This window comes from Patella vulgata, chromosome 5, assembly GCF_932274485.2.
Source record: "Patella vulgata chromosome 5, xgPatVulg1.2, whole genome shotgun sequence".
NCBI lineage: Eukaryota > Metazoa > Mollusca > Gastropoda > Patellidae > Patella > Patella vulgata.
Window position 1 is genome coordinate 4,670,576 of NC_065883.2, and position 9,441 is coordinate 4,680,016.

Sequence of the window (9,441 nt, forward strand, 5' to 3'; positions counted from 1 at the left end):
TATTTACTCATATTTTTTTTTTCTGGTTATGATGATTTTTAAAAAGATTATCAATAATCTCAAATGTGTTTATTGAAAAATGTTTTAGGTCTATTTGAATAAAATTACATTTTAATATCGTGAATTTATTATTATTTCTAAATAAAGGCGTTCGTTAATAAACTGCGTAAATCAAAGAAGTTTAATATTGGAGCCAAGGGTATTTTTTATTGGGGAAAAATCATTTTAATTAAGTAAGATATATAGCCATTATCCAATAAAGTGTATAACACTTTGGCATTTTCAAAGTATACTGATGTCCAAAAGAAAGTATACACACTAAAAGTATGCTAAGTTTTGTTTAGATTAAAAACATTTGATAAAGCATTACTGAGTTTGTCTCTTGTGTCCAAACTCAACATTTCTAAGCAAAATAAAAATGTGAAACGAATTGACATTCTACCCAAATACCATGGAAAAACGACTTTGGTTGATGCAGCACAAAATGCACAGTGTATACTTTCTTTTGGACATCAGTATATTATTGAAAGGGTCCATTGGACTCACATTTCAAATCTAGGCTTACGCTTTTTCGTGGATTAGTTTAAAATTTGTTAAATACTTTTAAAATTCGACAATAATTTACAGTCTACATTAATCGTTTGAGTCAGAAATATCACATGTTTGTGACAATTCTCAATAGTTTCTGTTATCCAAAATACCACAAAACTACGAAATTCAAGCAATTTAGTTATCAAATGCCAAGGTCACGTAAACGACATACAAGTTCAAGGCCAACCCAACGATACATTTCTGACCATGTGCAGACATTGTTACAACGTAAATGTAAGCCAATTAAAAATAAAACGTTTGGCCACACTCCTCACATAATGCATGGCGATTATCTGAACAATAGAGAGGGTTTTGATTAAACATACATTATCAGCCTACTCTTCACTGAATTTAAACTAACAAGGATTTATTTACGTGCATGTTTAACGTTCTCCCGAAGAACTAAGAGAGAGAAAGAGATGGGGTTTAACGTCCACCCAACACAAGCAAGGTCATTTCGGGACTAACACATGGTTCAATTTTATTTCAATAATTTCAACCCACGAGGTTGGACAGGCAACGAAGAACTAAGACTCTAATCCGTGGTAATTTCCCTGTCCGCCATCAATAAGGGTAAACCGGCTGGAAATTCAACATCATTTTAACTATTCCTGAACATTTCATAAAAATCAATCAAGAGTTGAACTCTGTAGAGTAATGTACGTTTATCAGACAAGCAAGGCTATCTTTACTTTGACTCAGTGAGTAAGACGTTGGCTCGCTAACTGGGAGATCCCGAGATCGATCCCTGCGTTGTCCGAGAAAGTTCATTTTAAGATACAAATACGGCAACAAATGACGAAATAAAAATTAAGGACTGTGAATTAAGAACTAAGAATTAATAACGCTGAATAAAGAGCTGTTTGGTCTTCCAAAAGTATGTGGCTACCTGAAATGAAATGGGATTTAACGTCCTACTGTTCTGCTCCTAACCTGGGCTAATGAAGACGGGTATACGCCATACAGTGGGCTATGAGGGAAATTTTGCCCGAGCAGCGGCGCTACGGCCTACTCTTATATCGAATTCCAACTACCAAGGGGTCTTTTACGTGCACGCCAATGTGTACACTGGACCTCGGCTTTTCGTCCCATCCGAACTACTAGACAGCTGTCCTTGTCAGGCCCTCCATCCTGCATCACTGCCGGAAAATCTGAATGAACTTTCTCTGCCAATGCAGGGATCGAACACCCGACCTCCAGGCTAGCGAGCCAGCGTCTTACCCACTTAGCCACGTGATACCCATGCGGCTACCTGCCAATGTTACGACACAAAGGTGTATCAAAGTTTGGTAACATACACAAAATTACCACGACACTCTATAAGTACATGTGACATCATGCAGTTGGCATTAGATGTGACTTCCTGGTTCGCACATACATCAAACACGTGATTCTTAATAGACGCTTTTTAAACGCTATAAATAGGGGGTTGTGTTAAATATGAATTTTTAAGGGGCCCACTCCAAAAGTTGTAGATTTCATAAAACATTTTCTCTTTTCATAAAAAAAACTAGATATACATTATCCGTCAATATTACAGCACCCCCGAGAACACTTCCCACCCCCCTCGCTGCTCTGAGCTAGTTACGGCACTGCTTATCTACATATCTACCTATATTTGTGAGACCAACTAGGGCTGGTCAAAGTGGACGTTCTAAAAATGATGCAGCTGATACATGAAAAAGAATATACTAACTCTTTACACAAGATTCCAAAATCACACCCAAACGAGCCTGGCTAGGAAAAATGAAAATATAAAGAGAATGTTAAATTATATAACACTGAATCTTCTGTACTGTTTGATATGTATTGTGACGATACAGAGGTTAGAAAGTGCCCAGTAAATGTAACGGTAAATGTTAGACAGGTCGTTGAACACTGGGAAAATATCAACACGTATGAAATTTGTAGAAATAATGCCGCCATCTTGGATTTATGCAATTTTGGATTTTTAAAACTTAAATTTAACATCTGCAATGGATCCAGCGACCCCCAAAACCCTACTATAGAGTCAAGAAGAGGTTTACACAGAGAGAAATAATGACCCCCCCCCCCCCCACACACACACACACATTTTAACGGGGGGGGGGGGGTACTATGGGGTTAGGGGGTCAGAAAATAATAAAACAAATATGTTCATAAGTGGGTGGGTAGGGTAACTACAACATTTGAAGGGGGCCTCGAATTTGAACACAAACATTTGTAAAATAACACCACCCCCTACTATAAATCATTAAACTTGTGTACACTGTCCTTAATCCCAAATAGCGTCGGTGCAGAAAAGTGCGACATTAAACCCCACTCCATTTCTATGGCGGTATATTAGATTCAAAATTCTAACATGCTATCGTCTAATTTCTTACTTCTACTCATGTAATTTCTAACTTCCATTCATGTAATTTCTAATTTCTAACTTCCATTCATGTAATTTCTAACTTCCATTCATGTCATTTCTAGCTTCCATTCATGTAATTTCTAAATTAAGACAATGTATAATCCAACTTCTTTATTTGTTCAGTGTAAATTTTAATTCTGTTTCATCTTGTTTCTATTATTAAGGCGAAAAATGTCCACTTCATTGTCGCTTTACATGTTAAGTATGAACGGCAAACAAATTTAGAATTTTGATACTTCTACCTAGCAACCATCATTATGACGTCGTTTGGTGTCGCCATCGTGAGCACCTGATCGGGACCATTCTGTTGATATAAACGACTCGCTCTTCGTCCGGTTGAATGGTTTTACGGAGTGTTAAAATTGAAAACAACATAGAGAGAGAGAGAGAGAGAGAGAGAGAGAGAGAGAGGGGGATGGGGTTTAACGTCCACTCGACACAAACTAGGTCATTTCGGTATTAACATGGTTCAATTTTATTTCAATAATTTGCTTGCGTGTAGGGGTGTTAAGCAGTGGGAGGAAACCGGAGGACCCGGAGAAAAACCACGAGGTTGGACAGGCGACCCTACTCCTTGTCACGTACAACCGGGGAATCGAAACCACACCAGTTGACTCAATGACAGACCTTAAGATACAGCGCGCACGTGCTAACCATTCGGCCATCCAACCCCCAAACAACATTGAACGTGATATATATGTATGGTTTGTAAATACTATTTCAAATACTGTGGCTAAGTGGGTAAGACGCTGGCTCACTAGCCTGGAGGTCGGGTGTTCGATCCCTGCATTGGCCGAGAAAGTTCATCCAGATTTTCCGACGTGGTTCCCCCTTGTCAGTGATGCAGGGCAGAGGGCCTGACAAGTACAACTGTCTAGTCGTACGGATGGGACGAAAAATCGAGGTCCTGTGTACACACTGGCGTACATGTAAAAGATCCCTGGACAGTTGGAATTCGATATAAAAGAAGGCCGTTGTGCCGCTGCCCGGGCAAAATTTCCCTCATAGCGCACTGTATGGTGTATGCCCGTCGTCATTAGCCCAGTTCGGAGCAGAACAGTAGGACCTTAAACCTCATTTCATTTCATTTTCTATTTCAAATATAAGCTAAACAGCATTTGTTCATTTTTTTTTAAGACAAGTGCGGGATTTGGAGAATTTTATTTGATTTTTGTTTACAGTTGAGCCAATTAATATTTATATACTGTTGGACTATATTAACACAGGGAACAATTTTATGGATACACAGTTTCTGAGTTTAATACTAAGCGTCGTTTCGACGAGGATACTCTCGTGTTTATCAAGCCTCTCTCTCTCTCTCTCTCTCTCTCTCCAAATTTCAGCACTCCTTCCAACATTCACCCAGACGAAGAATGAGTCGTTTATATCAACTTAAAATACAGATGTGACGTCACCCTTTGATGTTGGCGTACCATTATTTCAAATAATCGTACGGGCAACTTGCCAATAGTACTTTATTCATACCAGTGAGATATTGGACTAGTGTGACGTAAAAGCTCGTGCTGAGTGTCAGTATTTTAAGATGTTTAATGGTCTCGAGCTTACGACATTACGTAATATATTGTAAAAACATTCGGGCCTACGGCCCTCATGTTGTTACAATATATTACTTAATGTCTCGCTCTCGACCATTAAACAATACATAATGGTCCCGACCAGGTGCGCAATCACCAAATGAGCACGCAGTGGCGACACCAAACGACTTCATAATGATGGTTGCTAGGCAGAAGTGTAAAAATTAAGAAGACATTTTCGTCTAAATAATAGAAATAAGATGGAATAGAATTAAAATTTACACTGAACAAATAAAGAAGTTGGATTATACAATGTCTTAATTTAAAAATTACATGAATAGAAGTTAGCAATTACATGAATAGAAGTTAAAAATTACATGAACAGAAGTTAGAAGTTAGACGAAAGCACGTTAGAATTTTGAATCTAATATACCGCCATACATTTCATGTCTTTGAAACACAAAACTACAGCCTTGTTGCAGCTTACGGATATGGGTAGCCTACCCGTACATGAGGCAACAAATTGTCTCTGTCACTAGGCGTTATGCACACATGTGGGGATGTTTGCTTAAAGACTGTCGTTCTTGTGTTTTAAGAATACAGCTGCTGATCTTGTACACAGCATATCAAAACAAAGTACTTTTACTAATAGTGTAAATTAATGACTTTTAAAAATCTTCCCTTATGTTCGGGAGATATTTTTATCAGGTTTTACTTTATTGGGGGATTTTATGTAATGGGTATGCTTCCTGGTTTGGTTTGGCACAAGCCAATCAAAACGGTACAGTATTTATTAGGGTGACCCGTGCACTCTACAGAAAGTTGGTCTCGACACGGCTAAGTGTGCACGCTTCAGTTGCGTGTCTCGAACTGATTTCTGACTACCCCGCACTCTCTTTGAGTCGATAAATATATCAACTATTACAGCCGTAAAAAATCTATGGACGACACTTGGAACCAGTTTTCAGTCTATTATTTATAGATGATTAATGGTCATAGCTTATTAAGTACAACATGATCGTTTATTTAGTGACTATAATTGTGTGAAACTGATTTGAGGCTTGGCATATATATATAAATATTGTGGCGTAATTGTCGAGATATTTGGATATATTTATTTGTGGTGGGTCACCCTATATTTATAATCCCACCAACTGTGAGCTGCATGTTTTGGGGGTTTTTTTTTAGCACTAGTAGAACCCAATAGAAAACCAATCATTGAACCTTTATAGATTATGAACCTTTGATTGAGGAAGATACCAATTTAGCTTTGTGGTAATTCCATGTTAGTTTGCAGGGAATGCCCCCAGTGACGAATCTAAATAATGACTCGTGTGATATTAGATTAGTGTTATTAGTCATAACGACTTAAAGGTGTGTCGCTAATCAACTCCACTTTTGTGCTTATTACTGTTAAAATAACTCGTCACAAATGCGAGTTTGCGATCACCTGTCCAACGCAAAACTTCTAGGGAAGGGGAGTGGGGTATTGAGAAACTAGGAACATATACAAAATTGTCAGTTTTACTCACCTATCGCAATCTTTAACATGGAATATCTACAAATGATTATCGAGCTTCCTTTCGGACCTTGTTGGACAATATGTCAATCTGTGCAATGATTACCCGGGACGGCACGTATTTAAGCCCACCCGTTATTTAGCCCATGGGTGACCCGTGCACTCTACAGAAAGTTGGTCTCGACACCGCTAAGTGTGCACGCTTCAGTTGCGTGTCTCGAACTGATTTCTGACTACCCCGCACTCTCTTTGAGTCGATAAATAGCCATGGTACGTGCAATTCTCTACAAATATATCAACTATTACAGCCGTAAAAAATCTATTGTTGACGATTTTGAATAGCAGTAAAATTTAGCTTATTGGTTATTACAGCAGCTTTAGAAATTACGTTTGTTTTATTTTTTAAATTGCTTTATCATTACCTGTACCGTTAAGAGCGGCATCTTTTGGTTTAGTACAAATAATATCTCTGAAACACTCGGGTTAGACAGGAACATGATACTAGCAGTAGTTTCATTTTACTTTTACAAGTTTCTTAAAACAATTGTTGAGTTGTCTAAAGTGCTTATTTCTAAATTCAATTTCTTGTTCTAGCTTTCTGTTATGTTTCGTAAAAAAGTAGTCTTGATTATCCCGACCTGTCAATCAGACGTAGAATGGTCGATAGACTGGTTAAGCGAGACTAATTTCAAAACAAGGGCACGTAACCTATCTTTTACTCAAAAGTGTCTGGATGTTATGGACGACACTTGGAACCATTTTTCAGTTTATTATTTATAGATGATTAATGGTCATAGCTTATTAAGTACAACATGATCGTTTATTTAGTGACTATAATTGTGTGAAACTGATTTGAGGCTTGGCATATATATAAATATTGTGGCGTAATTGTCGAGATATTTGGATATATTTATTTATGGTGGGTCACCCTATCATGAAAATGCTGTCTTTATTAAACTTTGAATATTCTACATGTTTTGATTGTTTTTGCTAGTTTTTCGTTTTTAAGCCCTGGGCTTAAATTCGACTAAAATGTTACCCGATGAAAACAGGCAAAATCCCGGTACGAACATTTGCCGGTTGTGGCAGCTGTGGCAACCTGAGCGCCAGTTGCGGCTAATTGAATTTCTTGGTCCCTAGTCCTAGTGCGACTGAAGGTCCACTTTACCGGGATTTATATCACATAACGACCTGCTAGAACGAAAGAAATAATACATGTTGTATAATAAATAATATTATAAGTTCACGAGACTTTGTTCTGCTTATGGGGGATCACGTGGCTAAGTGGGTAAGACGCTGGCTCGCTAGCCTGGAGGTCGGGTGTTCGATCCCTGCATTGGCCGAGAAGGTTCCACCTTGTAAGTGATGCAGGACGGAAGTCCTGACAAGGACAGCTGTCTAGTCCTTCGGACGAGAAGAAAAACCAAGATCCTGTGTATACATTGGAATGCATGAACGTAAAAGATCCCTTGGCAGTTGGAATTCGATATAAGAGTAGGCGATAGTGCCGCTGCCCGGGCAAAATTTCCCTCATAGCACACTGTATGGCGCATGCCCGTCTTTATTAGCCCAGCATAGGAGCAGAACAGTAGGACGTTAAATCCCATTTCATTTCATTTGTTCTGCTTATAAATAACCAAAATATTTTAAACCCCTATGTACATGACTCCAGAATGCCGTTTTTGACGCCGAATCCATCAGAAATAGACGAAAGATGCCGTGTGTGGAATGATGCTATTTCTGATTGTTGACATCGATGTTCATTTCGACAATCCAATATGGCGGAAATTGAAAATGGCAGCCAGTATGGCCTCTATTTTGTTTCCCAATAATTTGTATATATACTAAGCAGCAAAAGAAACGTCTGGTTGGTATGTTACTCTGAATAGACACATTTCATTAAACTTACCAAATGTTTTTATTGTATATTTGTGACCATATCTCCAACTTTACCTCAGCAATATGGCTCCTTCCCAAACACAGAATTGAACCCAGGAAATTTTCTAAAAAATGCAAACTGACTTCTAAGATGGTAATGTGTTCTCCATGATTTTCATGTAACTCATGCTGCGCGTGCTGTTCACCTGGACCGCCATGTTGTGCGACAGCACGTGCAGAAACCCTCCACACAGGCATCTGAGACAGCACGTCCGACAGTGGGAACACACGGAAGACCCATCAGTACCGATACAGTGCGCCGACGACTCACCAGTGAGAACATCAATTGCCGTAGACCTTACCGTGGCCGATCCTTGCCCATGGCCATCGACGTAAAGGTCGACTGCAGTTTGCCCAACAACACCAGAACTGGCCACATAGGCAATGGAGAACTGTTCTGTTCACAGATGAGTGTCGGTATTGCGTATCAACTGCAGATGACAGGACCAGAATATGGCGTCGACGTGGCCAACGTTATTCTGACCAATGTGTCATGGAACGAGACTCATGGGGAGGTCCAAGCATAATGGTTTGGGTGGAATCGGCCTGAACCAGAGTGTGGTGTTCCAAAATCTTAGTCCAGGGAGAGGAGGCGGCATCACAGCAGCGCGCTTCATCGATCAAGCTCTAAGACCCCACATCATACCACATTTCGCACGTCATCGAAACAATATTTTCTAGCATGACAACGCCCGTGCCCACGCCGCCAGAGTTACTCCAAATTTCTACACGAGAACGGTGTCATCGTAATGCACTGGCCAGCCCTTAGTCCGGACTTAAACCCGACTGAACATCTTTGAGATGAAATTCAGAGGAGACTTAATAACGTCGTACCGAGACCAAACACAGCCGTTGGATTGCGCCAGGCTTTTCTGAAAGTGTGGTTTCAGCTGCTAATGGCGTGTATCAATCGTCTCGTCCACTCCATATACAGACGCTGCACTGCTGTTATTGACACTCGCGGTTGACACACGAGATACCGATGTATAAACTGTGTACAGACTGCAAACCTTCTCGTAATGTCCTGGAATTGTGATGAATTAATCACTAATGTGTCAACATACTGTTAAATAAAAATTGCGTTCATCCATTTAGCAAGTCGTTTTCTAGAATGATTTGATTAAAGTGCCTCTCTGATTTTGAAATCGTACTGACGTTTTTTTGCTGTTTAGTCTATCTTTTGATGATTGTTATGAAAGTCTGGGGGGGGGGGGGGTGGATGGCTAAATGGTTAGCGTGTGCGCGCTGTATCATAAAGTCTGTCATTGAGTCAACTGGCGTGGTTTCGATTCCCCGGTTGTACGTGACAAGGAGCAGAGTTGCCTGTCCAACCTTGACACTTTTAAGAAACAAATTAAAAACAAATTCATTTTATTTTGCCCAACCCTAACTTTCACAATGCCCTCAATCACGTGACATTACCACTTGAATATTATCCCGAATTACATAAAGAATTTCATAAG